The sequence below is a fragment of the Lathyrus oleraceus genome, chromosome 1 (assembly GCF_024323335.1).
Source record: "Lathyrus oleraceus cultivar Zhongwan6 chromosome 1, CAAS_Psat_ZW6_1.0, whole genome shotgun sequence".
In the NCBI taxonomy this organism is placed as follows: Eukaryota; Viridiplantae; Streptophyta; class Magnoliopsida; order Fabales; family Fabaceae; genus Lathyrus; species Lathyrus oleraceus.
Genome location: NC_066579.1, coordinates 109,908,839 through 109,917,716, shown reverse-complemented (window position 1 = coordinate 109,917,716; position 8,878 = coordinate 109,908,839). Strand labels below are relative to the sequence as shown.

Below are 8,878 nucleotides of genomic sequence, written 5' to 3'. Positions count from 1 at the left end.
GGAATAACATATACATAGAAAAATGGAAGAAAACATATGAATAACATGGAAGAAAGCTTACGAAGAAGAAGAATGATAAAGCGTATGAACTTGACTACCTTTTAGTATGAAGAAGCTTATGAGGACGAGTTCGTTGCATGTAGAAGATGGAGATGTTATGATTTTGTTTTGAGAGTGATGATTATTCTATGCGAAAGCTTGATAATTTCGCTTATATATATATATATGTGTGTGTAAAACTTATCACATGGCTGTTAACAAAAAACGTATTAAAATGTAAGTACTATTACCATGGTTTCCGGTAATAGCCGTGGTAATAAATATTTTAATATTAATATATTTATTAGACTATAAACATCTATCACATTAGTTGTTATTAAGGACCGTGATGAAATGTCTTTCAATAAAGTAATAAAAAAATCCAACTGGTTGTTATTAAGCCCTTAGTATGTTAGTACGTACATAGTGAAAACATGAGAAGAACAACTAGAACAACATCTAGAGATGCACAAGCATTAAATATGTTATTGTTTTACAAATAGAAATAAATATGTCCAGATACACGGGTCATCAAACTGAAAGAAAAAGTTAAATCTTATAGATCAGAAGCTCCATTTATCATTGAAGCCTTTAGTCTTCACACCTAATTGAATTCAAGAAGTTATCTCAGTCTTCATCTGACTCAGAGTCACTTGATTCCATTAGCTCTTCAACAACAACTTCTATCTTTCTTATCTTCTCAGGATTCAAATTGGTGATCACTATCTTCTTAGTTCCAGGTGTCCCATTAGAAGGTTCAACAATGGTGATGTTATTCCTAACATCTTCCGCTTCCTTGGCGTTATTTAACTAAGACTCTAACATATCACCAACATTCTTAGGGACCTCAATTTCTTTGATAGGCACGCTCCCACTCGATTGGTTAGATAAATCTTCATAATTTTGAGTCATGTTGTGAGGAAGAAGCTTATGAGGACGAATTCGCTGCATGTGAAAGAGAGAGATGTTATGACTTTGTTTTGAGACTGACGACTATTCTATGCGAAAGTTTGACAACTTCACTTATATATATATATATATATATATATATATATATATATATATATATATATATGTAAAATTTATCATCGCGACTGTTAACAAAACTCATAATAAAATTTAACTACTATTTACCACGATTTATGGTAATAACCGTGATAATAAGTATTTTAATATTAATATATTTATAAGACTATAAGAACAAATCATTTTTGTAACGGAAAAAGTAAGAAAAATATCTATACTGAAAATCGAAACAAGTAAGCTTTCATCTATCACAACGGTTATTATTAAGGACCGTGATGAAATGTGTTTTAATAAAATAATAAAAAAATTCAAGCGTGCGAAAATAAAATATTACTAAAAATTATTTTAATGGCTGTAGTAATGTGTATAAAAAATATTTTTTTTAGTAATTTAACTTGAATTGCATACATAAAGAGAAGTATATTATTAACCATTAAACAAATTAAAATTGTATCAACTACCGTGAATATGGAGTAAAGGAACACACCTTTTAAAGTAGTTTTATTCAATTCTAAATCTTCATAAGCCTTCTTGATAAGCATTTCTGACACACATTTAAAACCAGATGCCTTGGCGGTATGAGATAGCGCACCGGTAGGTTTTTGACCTTTTTTCTTCCTACAAAGTCACTCTACTTTTAGAACAAACACACAAAATGGTAAACAAACCTATTCAAGAGGCATTTGTTACAAAACTTTAAAACACATTGCTTTCCTTTTCTTGAATTTTTACATGTGGTTGTAATGTTGCTTGTTTTTCGTCGACACTGCAATGTGAAAATCCAAACAAACCAACACATTAACATTAAAATTGAAAATTCATGAAACAAATAATAAATCAAATGTCATGAAACACGAAGTGTAAACCTTCTAACATCATTACACTACAATCCATCTTGAATTTGTTATATTAATTTTGAGCTTGAGAAAGATCTATACAATCACAATATAGATCTTGAGTTAAACCGATTAAAACATCGTTTATGCTAACAATTTTCCAAACACCATTTTTAACCTAACTAATTAAATGCATTAGTCACATTCATACAAAGAGAAACTTATGTCTTGTCAATGATCAAATTTAAAATAAAATAAAAAACAGTTCAAGAAACCACTTTCTCAAATAGCAATAATATCAAGCAAACAATAAAATAAAATATGAAAGAAAAATATCGCGTACATAATTTATTTTATTAAAAATAAAGAATGACTAACATTAAATATTTTAAAAAATAAAAAAGCTCAAAGTAGTCAAATAACTTTTAGTACAAAAAAAATAAACAACAAAATTATATTTACTTTTCACTCATACAAAGACATTTTGAGAAAAAAAAATAAAAAGTTGAAGATTTTATCAAACCACACTTTTGTTGAAAGTTTGCGTTTTCTTCATATGCTAACAAATTTGTGTTTTCTTCATATGCTAACAAATTACTTATATAGAACAATTAGAGTTAATTGAAAATTACTACACAATCTTAAGATATGAAACACATACATAAACACGAAAATGAGCATAATACACAACACTATCATAAAATTAAAAGATTGAATATAATAACATATATCATTGTCATAAGAGTATCATGCATGAACATAAGACACTATTATAAAAAGATGTTAGAAATCAACCTGGTGACAAGTTTTTCCGTTTTTAATTGGTGAAATTCTGTTAGCATCGACCTCAGTATGATTGATGTGCTGTGAAGAGGAATCTAGTTCCATGTCAGTGGTGGGTGGACACCATTGAATTGGAATAACAAACATCGTTTTGAACACGATCAAGAAAAATTAGAGTGAGAGATTTTAGAATAAAAGTGATGAGTTTATATACTGAAAATGCATTTATATAATATGATGAGTTGGTAAAAAAATAATCCGTTTTTAAATACCATAATTTAAATATTTGTTAATAAATTTTACAAATATGGAAAACTGAAACGGTGTCCTTTTTTGACTTGAAGTAAATGGAAACTTTGAAAAGAATGTCCATTTTTAATGTTTTTTATTTTTAGTATATAATAAAAATATTTATTTTTATAATATTATTAAAATAATAGTGTTAATAATAATTAGAGAAGTATATAAATAAAACAAGAGTGATTCATTGAATTTCATACAAAGAGAAAAATGCTTCATTTAAAAAAATAATCAAATCTATTAATAATTTTATAGATGGATAGATTAGGTTGATAGTGAATAAATAGATTCTTTTGCCACCCTAACCATCTAAACATTTTATTTTGGCGCTAGTTTAAATTTAAAGTTGCCTTTATATTATATTTAAATCTTACACTACAAAAAATAGTCATTTGCAACGTGATTTTCACGTCCCAAATGTGAAAATCACTTCATAAAGCTAGATTAACGTCGTAGTTTTTCACGAGGTAGTAATACAAACAACTTTTTTGCCACGTGAAAATCACGTCACAAAATTAAAAAATTATAAATGATTAGCATCGTGTTTTCCATGTCACGGATTAATTTTTTATTAAAAAAGTATTTAATAAATAATTAAAGCATGAAATTAATAATTATAGATTTATAGATTTATTTACAATAAAAAATATTAATTTTAATTAATAATTAAAAATACTAATATTTTCAAATAATAATTAGAAATATAAAATTCAATTAAAAATGATTAAATTCAAAATAATTTTAATTTTTTTTATAAAAATTAATATTTAAAAGTAAAATAACAATAAAAAAATCAATCAACATCATCATCCATAACTTTGTCCACATCATCATCATCATTCACATCACCGCCCATTGATTTGTTTGTTTGATTTTCTTGTTGTGAGAGCAATTGTCGCATTATTTCCATCATCTCAATTTGTCTCTTTTTCATTTCCTCCATTTTGGCATTTATCGATGTCTCATGTTCTTCCACTTCACATCTTGTCTCAATTAGCGCCAATTATTGCACTATTTCCATCATTTGAGGTGTCAATTATTATGGACGTGACGATCCTTCCCCATCTGCAAGTATTTCAAATAATGTTTTATTCCATAGTATGTAGTTTCCGGCCAAAGATCCAAAACCAAATAAACACCCGTTAGGTCCTTTCCCATCAATTACTAAATTCCAAATATAACGATCGACACTGTAACACCCCATTTTCTACCCACGAGTTATAACGACAAAATCAGAGTCGTAAAATTTTCTATAAATGGAATATTACATGTTCAACTTTAAACAATTTCCACTTTAAGGAATCATAACAATATGTAACACTTTTCTTAATTCGACAAAACAATGTCATTCACTCCAATAATTCAACTTCATAAAATCTTATGCAGCGGATTCATAAAAAATTCTTATCATCTTTAAGCAACATAAATACGACTTAACTTAAAGAGTAAACAACTATAATCCTTCAAACAATTTAAATTTTAGTAACAATTAAAAGATCCACAAAGCAGACACGCGACAATCCCCCCGAGTGCTACGTATCAGAGCGACTGACCACTGACCCGACCAACGGTAACCGGCTACTTCTCAGGATTACCTGCACGTTGTCACATAAGGACAACATTCAACAGAAGGGGTGAGTTACAATAATTATAATCAGTATATGAAAAACAATACAGTAATTAAGAATCGTACACAAACACCACTTCTCAATTAAATTAAATACCCATACAACAAACCAACAAAAATGCAACTCTAATGAGACTCGACTCGTCATGCATGTGGTACCATTCGGAGTAAAACTCCCAACTTAAAATTTGCCGATTTAACGAGGCATCAAGGCTTAAGCCTTCAACTTTCAACTTTTGCCAATCCAGGCCAACGTGGTGTGAGCAAAGCTCCGACTTAATGCATATGAATTTACATGACATACACGACTTTAAAATTCCGACAACATAATAATAATAGAAACACAACAATGTTTTCAACATAATCAACTTATAATCAACTTTGGCTCACCAAGCTTACAACTCAGTATCTTTAACAACTTTCCGTACACGGAATAACTTAACAACTCAGTCATACTTGTATCGACACTTCATAACATAAACCCAACAAAATTACTCATCAAAATTAACTATAATATTACCCGACTCACCCCGACGAACTTCATTAAATTCTGAGCAATTCGATTTTTCACTTCTCCAACAGCGTTAACCCGTTAACGCCCTGGGTTAACCCGTTAACGCCCTGGGTTAACCCGTTAACGCAAGACAGAATACAATTTTTCAGCTTTTCAACAGCGTTAACCGGTTAACGCCCTGGGTTAACCTGTTAACGCAAGACAGAATGCAAATTTTTTCAGTTTTTCAACAGCGTTAACCCGTTAACGCCCTGGGTTAACCCGTTAACGCAGGACAGAATACACTTCCTGGCAAATTTTAACAGTGTTAACCGGTTAACGCCCTGGGTTAACCGGTTAACGCAAGACAAACAGCAATTTTTCACAATTCGTAACAGTGTTAACCGGTTAACACCCTGGGTTAACCGGTTAACGCAAGACAGAAAGCTGTTCCTGCGCTAACACGAAGCAGAATGCAGAATTCTCCGCATTTTCCGCCGTTGGAGGACTTCCGGACCTCCGATTCCAATTCCGTAAGAAGCTACGTTTTTGGAAAATCACTACCCATCCAATTACAGATTCAATTTTAGTTTTACCACAACTTATCCAACACAATTTTTTTCAGCATTCAACATCCCAATTAGGGTCAAATCAACGGTTCATCACTACCCATTACATGTTAACCCATAATACCCATTAAACGACGATAAACCCCCCTTACCTTATTATTTTGGATCGAAGGTTGCTCTAAGAATCGGATTCCGGAAGTTTTCTTCTCCTTCCCTCTCGTTCGTACAACAGTTCTCAAATTCCTCTTCTGCTAACTTCTCTCCACTACTGTTTTTTTTTTTTCTATCACCTCCTTTTATTTTCTCTTTATTAAATTAACTAAATATCCTAATCTCTAATGGGCCTAATATAACACCTCTCATTTTACTAATTAGCACACAATGATAAGCCCACTTACTCAAATAACACCACAATAATTACGTAAATATTAAAAATAACAAATAATTATTTTTGGGCGTTACAACTCTCCCCCACTTAGAATATTTTCGTCCTCGAAAATTTACCTGCTTCAAACAGCTCAGGATAGAAGTCTCGCATCTTGCTTTCCAATTCCCATGTCATGCTTTCGCCCGCAGCTCCCAACCAAATGACTTTAACCAACACAATCTCTTTTCCTCGAAGAGTCTTTGTTTCACGATCTTCAACTCGTACAGGCTTTGTCTCCATTGTTAAATTATCCCGCACTTGCACATCATCCATACTAACCACATGAGACGGATCTGAGACATACTTCCGAAGCTGCGACACATGGAATACATCATGCAAATTCGAAAGATTAGGTGGTAATGCCATCCGATAAGCAACTTTTCCAACTCATTCTAAGATTTGATACGGACCAATGAAGCGAGGAGTGAGCTTTTTAGACTTCAAAGCCCTCCCAACACCGGTCACAGGCGTGACTCTAAAAAACACATGGTCACCAGCTTGAAATTCTAAATCCTTCTTCCGCTTGTCATGGTAACTCTTCTGCCTACTCTGAGAAGCTTTCATCTTCTCTCGGATAAACTTCACTTTCTCGGTAGTTTCTCGAACTAACTCTGGTCCAAGTACTACACCCTCACCAGATTCGTGCCAACACAACGGAGTTCTACATCTACGACCATACAATGCTTCAAAAGGCGCCATTCCGATACTAGAATGGTAAATATTATTATATGTGAACTCGATCAATGGAAGATAAGTGTCCCACGAACCTCCTTGTTCAAGAACACAAGCTCTCAGTAAATCCTCCAATGACTGAATAGTTCTCTCAGTTTGGCCATCAGTTTGAGGATGATATGCCGAACTCAACCTCAACTTAGAGCCCAACGAATCTTGCAGACTTTTCCAAAATCCCGATGTAAACCTCGGATCTCTGTCCGACACAATACACAGAGGAACACCATGCAACTTTACAATTACTCGGATGTAAATCTTTGCCAACTTCGCAATTGGGTAAGTGATGTTAATAGGTATGAAGTGAGCCGACTTCGTGAGCCTATCAACGATCACCCAATACGAATCATGCCCTCTTAAAGTAGCAGGCAGCCCCGTTACAAAGTCCATCGAAATGCTATCCCATTTCCATTCTGGAACTTCCAACGGTTGCATCAACCCAGCAGGCTTCTGATGCTCAATCTTCGACTTCTGACAAGTTAAGCACGCATACACAAAACGAGCCACATCTTCTTTCATTCCGGGCCACCAAAATATTTTCCTTAAATCCTGATACATTTTAGTAGCTCCTGGATGAATACTCAAACTGCTTCTATGACCCTCTTCTAGAATGCTTCTTTTCAAAATCGCGTCATCAGGAATACAAATTCTTTCCCCTAATTTCAACACACCTCTCGCATCAATCTTAAAGTCACTCTTCTCTGATTGACCACAACGATTAAGGATATCTACTAATTTCACATCCAATTTCTGTGCCTCTCGGATACTATCCATAAAATCATTATTAATCTTTAGCATTCCTAGCATTACACTCTGCGGGGTTACTTCGCAAACCAAACTCATATCACGAAATTGCTCAATTAATTCCAACTCCTTAATCATCATTGCCGACACATGCAAGGTCTTTCTACTTAAAGCATCGGCCACAACATTTGCTTTTCCTGGATGATAATTCAAACCGAAATCATAATCCTTAAGCAATTCTAACCACCTACGTTGTCTCATGTTCAGCTCTTTCTGATCAAATAGATACTTTAAACTTTTATGATCGCTGAAAACTTCAAATCTGGAACCATAAAGGTAATGCCTCCAGATTTTTAGCACAAACACCACAGCAGCAAGTTCAAGATCATGCGTAGGATAGTTCTTTTCATGAATTCTTAACTGTCGCGACGCATAAGCAATTACTCTATTATTTTGCATGAGCACACCTCCTAAACCCATCAATGAAGCATCACAGTAAATTATAAACGGTTCCCCCGGATTTGGCAAAGTCAAAACCGGCGCCGACGTCAATCTCCTTTTTAATTCATTAAAACTCTCTTCGCACTGAACATCCCACACGAAAGCTTTACCTTTACAAGTTAATTTAGTTAACGGAAATGCTAACTTAGAAAATCCTTCAATAAACCTTCTATAATATCCAGCTAATCCCAAAAAGCTTCTAATCTCGGTAGCCGACTTAGGAGTCTCCCATTGCAATACAGCTTCTACCTTGGAAGGATCTACAGCAATACCTTTTCCTGAAATTACATGGCCGAGAAAACTGACTTCTCTTAACCAAAACTCACACTTGGACAGCTTCGCATACAATTTCTTATCTTTCAAAACATCCAACACTAATCTCAAATGTTCCTTGTGCTCTTCTTCGGACTTAGAGTAAATCAAAATATCATCAATAAATACTACCACAAAATGGTCCAGATAAGTATGGAAAATACGATTCATGTATTCCATAAATACTCCCGGCGCATTAGTCACACCGAAAGGCATCACAGAATACTCATAATGTCCATACCGAGTTCTGAACGCTGTCTTCTGGATGTCTTCATCTTTCACTTTGATCTGATGATAGCCCGATCTCAAATCAATTTTACTGAACACACAGGCACCCACTAATTGATCCATCAAATCATCTATTCTCGGTAGTGGATACTTATTCTTGATCGTTACTTTATTCAATTGTCTATAATCGATACAAAGCCTCATACTACCATCTTTCTTCTTTACTAGCAACACTGGAGCTCCCCACGGTGACACACTTGGTCT

General features: G+C 33.6%; 1 long non-coding RNA gene across 1 annotated transcript; it reads right to left on the bottom strand.

Moving 5' to 3' along the window:
• Positions 1-404: 404 nt before the first annotated feature.
• LOC127115493 (uncharacterized) lies at positions 405-2,860 on the bottom strand. Its single transcript, XR_007800747.1, has 3 exons — positions 2,697-2,860; positions 1,553-1,831; positions 405-984 (listed from the first exon to the last, which is right to left on the bottom strand). It is a non-coding gene; the product is annotated as an uncharacterized LOC127115493 (long non-coding RNA).
• Between the last annotated feature and the right edge of the window lie 6,018 nt (positions 2,861-8,878).